Genomic DNA, 6,805 nt, shown 5'->3' on the forward strand with positions numbered 1-6,805 from the left:
TTGAATAAAATTACCAAAAACTAAAATTATATGAATACTAGCTAAATTTTAAAATTAAGTAGCTTAATAAATAATACAGGGTGTTTAATTTATCATTAGAAAAAAATTCTTTAATATGTTTAAAGTATTAAAAAAAGCTAGTAGGCATTTATTTGGAAGAAACAATATTTACTAACATTCAATTAGGTGGAGATAGAAAAGGACGTCAATACTATAGCTCAAGAATCTCTCTTTTTAAAGGTCATTAAGTGAACATATTGGCCTTAAATTGTAAAATTATCAAGTATAGATTATTTATTAGCTATGTCTATCTTTTTTATTTTCTTTTTTATGTTGAGGAATAGTCAGAATAGTTCGGTGTGTTTAGTTTTGGTTGTTAATATCTTGCGTTGTTTTCGCTTAAGTTGGTGTAGAAGCATGTTTTCTGTAAAATAACTCTGTTCAGCTAAGGAATATCAGATCCTTTAAAAAATTGCATTTAAGGTTGGATTTCAATGTAAATGTTTGCATTTCTTCCCATTTAAAATAAAATAAAAATTATTAGAGAAGTATGTTTCTATACTATAATAATTTTAACAAATGAAATGAATATTTTAATTAGAATAGGTAAAATAATTTTTTCATATATTTTGTTAAAAAAAAAATTAAACTGGGCTATTATTGTTACTAAACTAAAATGTAGGCAAAAAAAAATTAATTACTAAGCAATTATAAAATTTAAAAAAAATTGCCAAACTTGGGCGGTGGTTTAAAAAAGGTAGAATTCAAGGTCACAAAATTGAAGAAGAAAGAAAGAAAATGATGTTTTAAAAGTTTTATTTATATAGTATAAGATATTTCTAAAGATCTTTTTAAAATAAGAAAGTCATGATGATTCTCAGTCAAACTAGGAATAACAAAGACAGTTTTGAGATAACATATGTATTTATGACAACATATCTGATTCGATATTTTATTTTAAATTTATAAAATTGATGAAAGTATGAAATGTGAATATATAAAATATGAAAATGAATGAGTCTCCAGAGGCCCTTGATACATACAAAATTAAATAATACAATACAATATTAAAAATTTAAAAAATTAGAGGACAAAATACAAAAAATCGATTCACAAAACTTTTAAGGGCTTTGATAACAGCCCATATATACTCATAACCATATTTAAGGTTTTTTATTATTGGCTGAAGATAGTCTGAATCTTCGCAAAATCCGTGATTCTTAGAGAAATAGTCTTAACAATAAAATTAAGCTTCGCATTTAGCCAGTTATTTTATTCAATTGAAAAAAACTGTAAGTAACGGTTACCTTCAAAGTCCTTAAAATTTGCTTTACATGAAAAAATTTTATACTCGTAGAAATATTACTTACATAGTTTTTATAGGATTTATTAGTACTTCTAAGATTTTAACTGTTATTTACAGGTGTTATTTTCAAATTAAACTTTAGGTCTAGAATAATTTAACCACTTTAAACTGCAGCTATTTTATTTAAGGTCTATAATTTCTAATATCATATAGCAAAAATATTATAAAATATTATAAATTTCCTTGCAATATAAAAATCTAAAAAGGCAACCGGCTGTTACCTTTTTTGATTTTTTTAATAATTTAAAAAAATTGTTAGCCCAAATTGGCATCTGTTATATTTAAAATATATATATACATGTACAATTTATCTCTAAATATTATATTCACTGTGGTTTGATAATTTTGTTATATTAAACAAGTTTCAATTTTTTTCGGTAAATATAGGAAATTAAATTTTAAAGTTTTAATTAAACTTAATTTTGTGAATTACAAATTCTCTTATTATTCTTTAGGTAGTATTCCTAAGTTAATGTTAACATAAAAAAATATAATTGTATTCTTTAACATACAGTAATTCATAAGATCTCAAACTTTTATAAAGGATTTTTTTAGCAACTGCTACTAGCTTGCCTAACTATTATCTATATTTATAGAATACTGATCATATTAAAAAACAAACATTTTTAAGAAATGTATAGTTCTAGCAAATTTATAGGATCGAAGTAGTTTTTGATAGGGATCCATAGGTCTACTAAATTATATAAGGCTGGAACAAAAGCTTTTTTTATGGGCGCCCTACTCATTTTTCAATCTTACAATAACTAGTGCCGGTGACCATAAAAAATATATATATTTTTTTTTCTGGATACGCTTTGACATCCCTATCAAAAAGGAGTCACATCTCATATTGTGTTTTACACAATAGCTGAATTATAAACTGCCTCTATTTATGAAAAATATAACATGCATATATATCGATTTACAGCATCCTAACTAAATTATGCACTTTGTAAAATATAACAGATATCAAAGGGATCTTAATTTAAGAAACTTGTCAAATTAAACAATGAAAATATATATGAAGTATTATAGAAACTTCGACTTAGTTTTGTACAGGGTGTTTGGTCTATTATTAGAAAAAAAAATTAAAATGATTTCGATAATATGTAAAGGTACAAACCTCTTAAAAAAGCTAGTAGGCATTTATTTAGAAAAAAAAATATTTTTACTAAAATATAAGAGTAAAAAATATATATTTAGGTGGAACTAGATAAGTAGGTCAATATTTTAGTTCAACAATCTCTCTTTTTAAAGATTATTAAGCAAAAATATTGGCCTTAAATTGTAAAATTATCAAGACTAGATTATTTATTAACTATGTCTACCCCAAAAAATTCATAAAAGCTTTTTAAACGTTTTTAAACAATCATTTACTTAAAAATTATTCAAATATAATAAGTATATTGAGTGGTTTCAACATCCAAAATATCAGGGCTATTATCAAAATATATTGGTTATAAAATTAATTATCGAACACAATTTGCGTTACATAAAGTGAATTATGGTAGCCAAATAAATGTTACTTAAGAAAATCACATTTTACAGGTAAATCAAATTCATTCGAGGTTTGACTTAAGACAAATAATAGTATTTCAGGCTGCGCTTGCCTTCTCTGAATAGAAAGAAATAGTTTAAGTATGGTAATCCAAGCGATCCAAAAAGTGAATTCTAGCTCAATAAGCTTTTTTTAACCGGCGTGGCGAAAATTTCGTTATGTCATTATTTTATATAGCAATAGCATCGTTAGTGCGCTTTTGAATTCAACAATAACTTGTACTGTAAGGAAAATTGATGTTAAAAACATTTTATTTTGCTGCCTTATGGATAAAATTAACTTATACTCCCATCAGCTACTTTGGTTGCACTGGTTAAAAATTCAGTATCTTTAAATTGCTTAAAGCAATAAAGGTCAAAATATTGATGTACATTTCTTTGGATAAAGAGATTGCACGTTTAGTTTATTTAGTCTAAACTAATTCGTATATACAACGTAATATTAGAATTGATTCATAATCGTTCATTTTTAAGTAAGTTTATAAAATCCCTAGGAAGCTTAACACCAAATAATCAACTTCTGGAAAGTTTTTTGCTATTCAGATTTGAAATTAAACTTTATTACATCAACATAATTTACAATAGCATAATTTTTTTTTTCAAAAAAGCAAGCCTTTAAATCGGTTGCTTAAAGTTTTTACATACTTGGTTTCTTTAACATGTTTTCCCTAAAAAGTGTAAATCTAATTTTTTTAAAATACACATTTTCATCATTGAACTGTTGGATAACAGTATATATTCAAATATACAATTATAAAATTTTAATATACCCAAGAGCTAAAGATTCATCTTCGGCCTAATAGGACCGCTCTACTTTCATAAATAGAAAATATTATAAAATAATTCGACATCCTTAATAGTAAAGTAATAGTACATGTAAATTTATGTTGAAATCCCTTGGCTTATTTACAATAATACTTGGATTCTTATATACATTCTTATTAGTTATATTATTATACAGGGTCCGGCAAAATGATCTCCCACATTTTGATTTTTAATAAAAACGCCAATGTAAATGCTATTTATATTTTATTTTTATTAACTAAAAATATATAGTATGCCATTTTGTTTTTATTAAGTTTTGAAAATTACAGAGTTCAAGTGGCGACCATTTCTTTCGACACACATTCGGAGCTGATGTCCGAAAGTTTCCATTACTCGAGCAGTAATTTGAGGCGATATTCCTGTAATTTCTTGGCGTATAGCTGCTTTCATTTCATCAATGGTTCGGGAATGATGTTGAAAAACCTTCTCATTCAGGTAGCCTCAAAGGAAAAAGTCGCATGCGGCAAGATCGGGTGAACGCGCAGGCCACCCAACGTCTCCACGTAACGAGATTACGCGTCCCGGAAACATTTCCCTTAACAGGTCCATTGTCCTTCATATCCGGATGTTCAAGTTCCCTAAGTTTTGGTTCCAAAAAATTACGTAGCATGTCGACATATCGATCAGCAGATACGGTAAGCGTTACGCCTCCTTCTTCAAAAAAATAGGGACCCCAAACACCAAAAGAACCAACAGCACACCAAACGGTAACACGTTGGCTGGGAAGTGGCCTTTCATGGAGCTGCCTCGGATTTTCTGGTGCCCAGTAGCGAAAATTCTGCTTGTTCACACAGCCAGACAAATGGAAATAAGCCTCGTCACTCGTTATTAAAAGCGCATTTTGTGGGACGTTTTGAAGAATATCATTGGAACATTCTCGGCGATTTTCCCAGTCCCGTTCACTAAGTTCTTGCACGATCATCATTTTGTATGAGTGGAACTGCAGATCGGTGTGCAAAATTCTTCTCACAGAACGATCTGACAAACGCAAAGTAGAGGCATGTTTAACAGCTGAACGTCTAGGAGATCGTTCAACTGCTTCTCTTAGAGCTGCAATGTTTTCAGGTGTCCGAACACTTCTGGGTCTACCAGTTGATTTTCTTTTTAAGGCTGAGCCTGTAGCTCTAAAATTTGAAAGCCACAACAGTATTGTTTTGCGATCTGGAACTGGATCATGTTTACCAAGCGCGAAGTGAGTACGAAAATTTCTTTGTGTCGTACTCACAGATTCGTTACTTTTGAAAAATGTTTCGATAACGAAGGCACGATGCTCAAACAGAAATGGCATGGCGCGCGCAGCCAACCGACTACGCGGGCTCCCTCTTTAGTGATTCGGGCTGAGTGGTGGCGCAAAATGTGGGAGATCATTTTGCCGGACCCTGTAGTACAGCTGCAATTATCTGTTCATCATTAACATACCAAACAACGCTTAAACAATTTATTAATACAATCGCTGCAATTTATGCCAAAGATCTATGATTTATTAACATTAAAATAATAGTTATAATATTATTTATATTATAGGGGTACATAGATCAAAAAGTTAATAGATACATCATATTCGACTCTAAAGGTGAGCGGCGAAAAGACAAGCAAATTTAAAAAATTTACATAAATTGTTTATTTTATGTAAATTTTTTTAAAATTCAAATTTTTTTTCTTTATTTGAAGGAGAATTTTTTACTTTTTTAAAAGAGTTTTTAATAAAAATTAAGAAATTTCTATTATAACTAAAATTTCACTTTCACATTATTTGTCTCAAGTAAAAAAGCCTCCTAGATTCTATTTCTCAAGGTGAATATGTACTGATTATTCTGAAAGTAAAAAATATTAAAAATACCTTCCTGTATTTGAGTTCTTGCTCATTCTTAAAAATATTATTAGTCTCATCTTCCGCAACATTGGATATTCAAAAAATTGTTTATTGCAGACCCATTTTAAGCCACAACTTTGAGCATAGGTAATTAGATGTCTGCTTCAGAGAAACTGCTAATTTAAAAGAACAGTAGTTTCTTCTCAGGTTGTAATTTACTAATACGTACAATCTAGGCCGAGATTGCATAACTCAAGAAAGTCCGAAACATACTGGAGTGCTCTTTGAAGTGAGGCTAGTAAGAAACATATATAACATTCTTTCGGCACGGTTTTAGCAGTTTGGGTTTATATGCATCGTCTGAATCCAAAGCTTTTTTTTTCTGTTATATTGAACAACTTGCTAGTGTTCATGTCAATGTTCTTTATTGTTCCTTTGAATTGAAAAATGATAACGATCTTGGTGTGTAAAAGAACTACTTGGAACAAAAAATGTTGGGTTCGATGTATTAAATTAGATTCAAAGCAATATAATAATTAACGATTATCTTGACGAAAGAGAATTAGAGTTTTGATAGAGAATCTGTATTACGTTTTGTATTTACTGTTTAACTGTTACCAATATATCTCAATAATAAGCAGAGCACTCAGTAATGCTTAGAGTGAATAAGGTTGTTAGTGAAAAAGTAAAAAAACTCTCCCAAAAATTAAGAACGCTCTAAAGAACAATAATTTTAACTTAGTTTAAGAATTATAGTTAAGAACCGCTTATTAAAATATTAAACATCTTTGTTAATTCTTTATACACCATGCAAAGTTTTTACTGTGTATGTTACTTTTCAATATACCAAATTTAATGGGAAAATTGATGAGGAATTAGGTCATCGAGGTTTAATTATTTTTTTATATTAACAACTAAAATCACGTTCGTTATTAAAAGCAATTTCGAGCGTGGGGCCTATTAAGAAGACCAATGGCCCACGAGAAACCGGATTATTACGGATGCTATATCTGGTAGTTTGTCATATTACTACACAGCCGGAAATTGGTTTAGCTTGCCCCTGGCTTTTATTTTATATTTTATTATTAATGTTTTATTTTACTACATATGTCTTTAAAATAGAAATCATACACGGTATCCCAAATTTTAAAAATTAAAATGTTGTGATTTATTTTTTTATTAATTTTTCTCTGACAGTATTTCAATAGCAAAATAAATTGCACCTTTATAGTCAAGTATAAATT

The sequence above is a fragment of the Anthonomus grandis genome, chromosome 22, assembly GCF_022605725.1.
Source record: "Anthonomus grandis grandis chromosome 22, icAntGran1.3, whole genome shotgun sequence".
NCBI lineage: Eukaryota > Metazoa > Arthropoda > Insecta > Coleoptera > Curculionidae > Anthonomus > Anthonomus grandis.